At 37.0% G+C, this 6,471-nt stretch overlaps 1 pseudogene across 1 annotated transcript; it reads right to left on the bottom strand.

Moving 5' to 3' along the window:
* Positions 1–3,268: 3,268 nt before the first annotated feature.
* Positions 3,269–6,129, bottom strand: LOC147286327 (protein trichome birefringence-like 43; annotated as a pseudogene). The gene is made up of 5 exons (XR_015121715.1): positions 6,071–6,129; positions 5,793–5,964; positions 5,133–5,311; positions 4,844–5,002; positions 3,269–3,572 (listed from the first exon to the last, which is right to left on the bottom strand). The product of XR_015121715.1 is annotated as a protein trichome birefringence-like 43 (transcript).
* Positions 6,130–6,471: the final 342 nt, after the last annotated feature.

Here is a 6,471-nt window from a genome sequence, read left to right as displayed (position 1 = left end):
TCATGTGTGTGCAAAACGGCCGACGACCGTTAGATCCTAACGTTGACAGTTTGTTCTCGCACGATGTGGGGGCTATTATTTGTGCCGAGTGCGCCATGGTTGCAACCACTTGGAAAAAATTGCCGGCAGAGATTGAACACAAAGTGATCCGCTCCATCTCAGTGAGTATATAACTCAATAATTAATTCAAAACGATAAATTTGATCATTCATAACAATCTAATATTTTTTTCAGGTTAACTTTGACATTCGAATGGATGATCCCCTCACCGTCACGTACATGACAGATTTACTCATCAAGTCCTACAGGCAGTGGAAGCACGAACTACACGTGCATTTCAAGGGATTTTCGTCGGCAGTTGAGGCATTGGCGAACCCCCCTATGGAGTTGGTAGAGCGGTCTGACCAGTGACGTTTTTTGTACGAGCATTTCATGAGTCCGTCGTTTTTGGTACGTTTTATCATTTTAAGACTTTAAAAAATTGATTATTGTTTTGTTATTCTATTATTGTATACATATACTAACACATTTATAATTTGCTTAATATTTAACAGAAGAAGTCGGTCGCCAACGCCAGAAAACGGAAAGGGAAGCCGTTTAACCATCATAGTGGTCCGACACCCATCTCATATCGAGTGGAGTCGCGACGTCGGGTACGTCATTATTTAATTTAATACATATATATTCTTTAATATTGGTTGGGTCTTTGACAAAATTATTTTCTTTTTCAGCGTGGGTCGCAATTCCCGGAGATAGACACTTTCGGGGATATCTATGTTCATCCCGGTTGTGATGCGGCCAAGGCAAAACATGTTAGTTTTTTATATTTTAATTTTTTTCACAATTTTTTATATTTATTTTTCTAATTGGTTACTTGTATATATAACATTTTGAAGGATGAGATGGTGGCCAACTCGAGAATATATTTGGAGAGCTTGGCCGAGCAGCACCCTCCGTGTACTCCGTTGGAGTCGATTCCAGTACCCGATCCCGATGTCGGACTTCGTATTATGATAGACTCATTGGGTGTTAGGCCCGGTAAGGATATACGCGGCATGAGATATGGGAGGATTCGTGATGTTCGATCCTCGTCTTCGTCTTCATCTTCTTCTCAGCCATCTGCAGTCGTTGCAGGGTTGTCCGCTCAAGTGAAGAAGTTGCAGGAGGACTTACGAGCTGAGAGAGCGGAGAAGGAGGCGTTGTATGCTGCATTGACCAAGGCGATACCTGGGTTTGTCCCGCCACCATCTTCTCATCAACCTCCGTCAGATATGAATGATGATGATGCTACTAGTTTAGAATAGATTGACCATTAGGATTATTACTATTTTGTATGGATATTTTGATATATAAATTTATTAATTTTGTTTTATATAGTTTTGAATAAAGATTTTTTTTAAAATTATTAAATTCAAATATATAATCTAAATAAAAAAACAATTTTTTTTTTAAAAAATATATGTTTGGGCAACAAAATTATTCGTCACCTAAACATGCTTTGGGCGACGAACTTAAGTATTCCTCGCCCAAATAATGTTTAGGCGACGAACAATTTCGTCGCCTAAACCTTATTTGGGCGAGGAAATCAATTATTCCTCCCCGAAAGCAGGTTTAGGCGACGGACAATTTCGTCGCCCAAACATTCTTTGGGTGACGAATCTGATTATTCGTCGCCCAAAACATGCTTTGGGTGACGAATAATTTCGTCGCCTAAACTTGCTTTGGGCGAGGAATTATATGCTTCAGGAGACGAAAAAACGCCGTTGCCCAAGGTGTCTTTGGGCGACGAAATGTACTGGTTTGTCGCCCAAACTCTTGGGCGTCGTGCATTGGGCGGCCAAACCCTCGACGAACTCAGTTCGTCGCCCAAACTTTTGGGAGACGAAATTCGACTTTGGGAGAGGAACTAGGTTCGTCGCCCAAACCTTTTTTTCTTGTAGTGACGGATCCGCTACAATCCAAAAATATGCAAAACCATAACAAAACAAGCAGGCAGGCCCTGACTTGCTGCAAATGTTTGTAAACCAGCTAGTTTACCTCCAGAAGTCGAGTCTACCTAGAAGATTCAAATAAGGCATCAATATTGGGATTCCAATCCTAGTGGCTTAATTATAATAAGTTTTCAACTAGGGTCGTGTGTGTGAGAATGTAGAGTGTTGTCCCACATTAGAAAAGTATAACTTTGCCTAGTGGCTTATAAGGGTCTTAGGCTACTCCTTCTATTGCCATTGGTTTTGGGTTGGATGCTCAAATTCTATCATGGTATCAAAGCAGGTTCACCCACGTGTGTTAGACCAATCGGCCACACGTGCTCCACGTCATCCAATATGAGTATGAGTTGTCCACGTGTTTAGCTTAAGTGACGCCATACGTGCGGGGGCGTGTTGAGAGTAATGTGGAGCAATATCCCACATCGGAAAATTAGAGCTTAACACATGTGCTTATAAGGTCTTGGGTCTCGATCTCCACCCATAGCGAATTGGTTTTGGCCGGGTTAGATGCCTAGAATTTGAGCATCCAACACGTGGACAAATTGTATTGGGTGACGTGGGAGCACGTGTGACCGTTGGGCATTTCACGCATATAACCTAGCTCTGATATCATGATTGAATTCTAAGCATCTAACCCAAAACCAATTGGTTATAGGTGGAGAAGCCTAAAACCTTACAAACACATATGCTAAGCTCTAATTTTCCGTAACTTAGGAACTCGTTTTTCATTTTATGTTAAATTTGTTCATGTAAATTAATTAGGAACTAATATCAGTAGACCAATTGATAATTGATATAATTCATAGTCCCCTGATATTGCTTCTCGTGTTTTTTTTTGGGGTCCCTTAATATTGCTTCATTGTCTTATTCATAACCTTTAGAATTCAGTATAATAAATACAGTCAAACCATAGATCCAAAATTATCATATATATGTATGCAACACAACAATAAGGAGTTCCTACTTTGCTACATGTATTTAGATTATCTCATATACTTATTTTTACATGTTTTAATTTTAACCATATATTACAAATTCAAAAGTAATATATGAACAAACAAACCAAGAATTCAAATCTTCTTACGAACTTGAATTCGTAGTTGCAACAATAAATGTTGACATTCTTTTTTATTTTTTAAAGAACTAATAAATGAAGGTATTCAATTATATTACAAATTGCATGCTAATGCTAATGCCAAGTGGAAAATATCATTATTAAGAGAGAAAAAAGGTATCGATAATTTATTCACCGTAAAAAAGAAAAGATTAGTGATGACTCAGCTTTGAAAGAGTGCTGCAAATAAAATTTGATTCCAAACATCTGGAACACCAGTAAGACACCAGTGAGTGCAATCCATGCCACGGTGGCCGCCAAGGCCATATAATGAAGGGTGACCATCTTTTCTTAGTTGTGATAATGTCGTTATGTTAAGCAAATGGATTGCCTTTGACATTTTGCTCAATACCTTCTCTAAAATAACTTGTGCTGGATGTGAACCTCCAGGATAATGTGCCCCCAACACTGGTTTTATTTGTCCCCAACAGGTGTTTGACTTTGCATCATCATCCCATTCTCTTGGACTAGTCATTGGGGCAAATAAAGCATACATAATAACAATGTTAGGGGAAATGTGTGCCTAATATATATGACTATTAATCGTACATTCATGTGCAAGGTATGTGGGTTATGTTATTTTGTTCAATCTAGTATTTAAAATACAAATTTTTGTTTTGTTTTAGAAAACAATAACATTGCATTAAAACAGTCAAAAAGGCATAGAGAATACAAGGTTATGGTAAGAAGCCCTACAACAATAGAGCCAAAAAGCTAAACGCTTACAACGGAATAAGAGCCGGATCTCGTAACGTCAGCATCGAGCATACACTACAGTTGCCAAACGGAGCCAGCAAAGCACCATAGAAATTAGCGAACTAGTCGCGTTTGGGTCCACAATCCAACTAACATCTCTAAATCGAGTCTGACAATAGCCCAAGGTGGGGATCAGGCAGTAGTAACCAGCAGGACCAAACAAAAGTGATCGGAAAAGCTCTCCTTTATTGAGATGAAAAAACTCTCACACAGAGAGATAAAAAAGCTCTCACAAAGAGGGAGGAGAGTATCTCATAAGCGAAGAAGAAAAGGAGAAGGAAGAGGCGGGGGTAGGAGCGGTGAGCCTTGAGGAACACATGAGCCACCACCCCTACCCTTGCAAATACTTAGCTGAGAGAAATAGGAGTGAGGAGAGAGAAGAGAGCGTTTTAGGGTGACGGCTAGGGTTTGGGGCAACTTAAAATACAAATTTATATGAGTAATAATCAACATTGATAGTCTGGCAACAATACTATATCAAATGGTTTGTCAAAAGCTAGAACATTTTGTGTGAGAGACATATGTTAATGGGTAGGGAGTTATGGAGTATTAATTGTCGAAGTTACATCTATAACACTTGGTGGAAAAATTATTGTGTGATTAATTGTAACACCACGTGGCATACTGACGTGGTGTTACCAATCTACTCAAATTATAATACGTGTATAACTTTGAAGGGTATTATTTAAGGTTTAAGATTTTAGTCTTTTCGATATTAATGATTATAAATGTATTATAATGTAAGTAAATTGATGGTTCAACATATGGATCAAGATCTTATATCTCAACTCACATTTCAACTTGATCTTTACTATGCCATGTTATTGACATAGTTCAATACTACTAGTTTTCTCCTAATTTCCCAAAAAAGGTTAGCTTTTTAATGGTCTATTTAAACGGGTTAGTTTGTGAAAAATTCCAAAAAGTAGAAGGGAAAAAAAAAAAAAAAAAAAAGAGGTCCATAGGAGGCCCAATTACTTACTACATATGATCTGGAGAAATACCCTGAAAGAAGACTTTAGTCTAAGCAGGATCCACAGTGGAGTCCACCCATCTAGCCCATGTCCTCAAAGCTATCTCATATGCTACCATGCGATCCATGTCTTTGTGTGTCTGCTTCCCATCCCCAACAAAATCCCACCTGCAATTTCATGCCACCAAAAACATATATGCATATATGTACTTGTATTTAATTAAAACTACATGTGTTCACTTAATTTCTAGCATGCAACTTCACAAAGCTAAAAGACAAGATTAATCTAATAATATACGGTTGCTTTCTTCCCGTATGAAGCCACCAATGCCATGTATTGAACACCAAGACATCGAAAGTTCTCCAAAAATTTCCACTCTTGATTGAGTTCAGCATTAGAACACGTGCCCCACTTCTCCCTCGCACGATATCTACTAGAAACGCATTGCGCGACAACATGATCGAAACATCATATGCCTACAATTTGTGCGATTAATTACACTTGATAACATTTATTTTGCATAATGAGATTACACTTGTTTATCTTGCATAATGAAATTCCAGAAATCTCATACTCATCCCCATTTAAAGAGATTTAAGAAACTTATTAGGAAATGCAGCATTCATTCCCATTATAATGTTTGCAAATATTGGGAATGACAATGGTGTCATCAAAATGTGCACAACATAGATAAAACTGACGCTACCCAAATGCTGCCACTTACCTGTATAAATTATTATTTATGTTTTAAAAATAACTTTTTTTGTTTGTTTTGCATATTAAAGACTTTCACCACTTTTTAAAAATTTTAGAAAAATACCTTATGAAATGCTCGAGCCCCCCATGAGTAATGCTCGAACACTCCTTAAATACTACTCGACGGAGAAAAATATGGAAAATTGAAGTAAGAATAATCCAAGTGTGGAAACAAGAATATATATGGAGATGAGGCCTTACTGGAAACTTGAATATGGAGAGGCCTCCACTCCTGGCTAAGGTATATTTGGCTTCTGGAACTGACTTGTGAAGCATGCATGTGAGGGACTGCCATTGATTTAAGCTCAATGAGTCCCCCACAAACAGAATGCGCTTCCCTCTAAATCTTCTTAAAAAGCTTCTACCACTGAACCTATAATATTAAATTAAAACAAATTAATTAGAGTTCTAATACTGATCGAATTCACATCAGGTTCAAAGTTCTTGGACTATAAGTGAAAATTAAAAAGCCGAAATACTTTTGTGTGTATATATGAGCAAAAATGAGATTGGGTTAAGAAGTTGAGTAGTAATTAATAATACCTTGGTGATTTGTATGAATTGGGCTGCCATCTATACTATTTCTTAATTGATTTATCAAGGGCTTAAGAGATCAATAATTAACCAAATGGAATATCATCAATTTGGACTGCTAATAATGTAGATTCTTATTTTATCAAAAATATTAGAAAAAAAATATAAAATATTTTTGTGTCAAATTGTGAATTTGAATCATTAATTAAATTGATTCTTGTCTTAATGTATAGTTTAAATTTATAATATGACTATACGTGTATTATATTGCTAGACTGTCTGATAAAAAAACATTTCTCATTCCTATAATTAAGAAATGTAATAGAACATTGAAACAGCTTAACAT

This window comes from Dryas octopetala, chromosome 4, assembly GCF_963921425.1.
Source record: "Dryas octopetala chromosome 4, drDryOcto1.1, whole genome shotgun sequence".
Taxonomy (NCBI): Eukaryota; Viridiplantae; Streptophyta; class Magnoliopsida; order Rosales; family Rosaceae; genus Dryas; species Dryas octopetala.
The sequence above is the reverse complement of the archived record's forward strand: the minus strand, read 5'-3'. Positions and strand labels throughout refer to the sequence as shown.